This window comes from Panthera pardus, unplaced genomic scaffold (assembly GCF_024362965.1).
Source record: "Panthera pardus isolate Hobbes unplaced genomic scaffold, ASM2436296v1 HiC_scaffold_21, whole genome shotgun sequence".
NCBI classification, from domain to species: Eukaryota; Metazoa; Chordata; class Mammalia; order Carnivora; family Felidae; genus Panthera; species Panthera pardus.
In genome coordinates, this window is record NW_026526777.1 from 47,604,675 (window position 1) to 47,605,099 (window position 425).

Consider the following 425-nt stretch of genomic DNA (forward strand, 5'->3'; position numbering starts at 1 on the left):
GTTACTTAGTAAATATCAAAGTTCAACGAAGTTTGCAAAGTCTCTCAATTCCTATTAGTGGTTTCACAATAATTTCTTGAATTCATTCCCTGATATGTACTTGTACGACTTTATTTAGGGACAGTAACAGGTTGGACCCAAAAGTGAGAAAACACTAAACTTTAAATAAACACCTATTGAAAATTGGTAAGGCTCTTTCTCAACCAGATGAATCATATGCAAATAACTGAGTCTCTGTCATTGTATTTTTCTCTTGTCCTTTACTTACCCTCATTATGTAATTAATTAGGGGTCTATGAAAACCAGTGTGCATTTGGACCCTATTCCATTATCTATATTTTCTTATGCTTAGGGGAACACTGCTTGACTTTTAAACTCACATTAGATTACACTACTGAGTACAAGAGTTTCCGCATCTTCTTGGC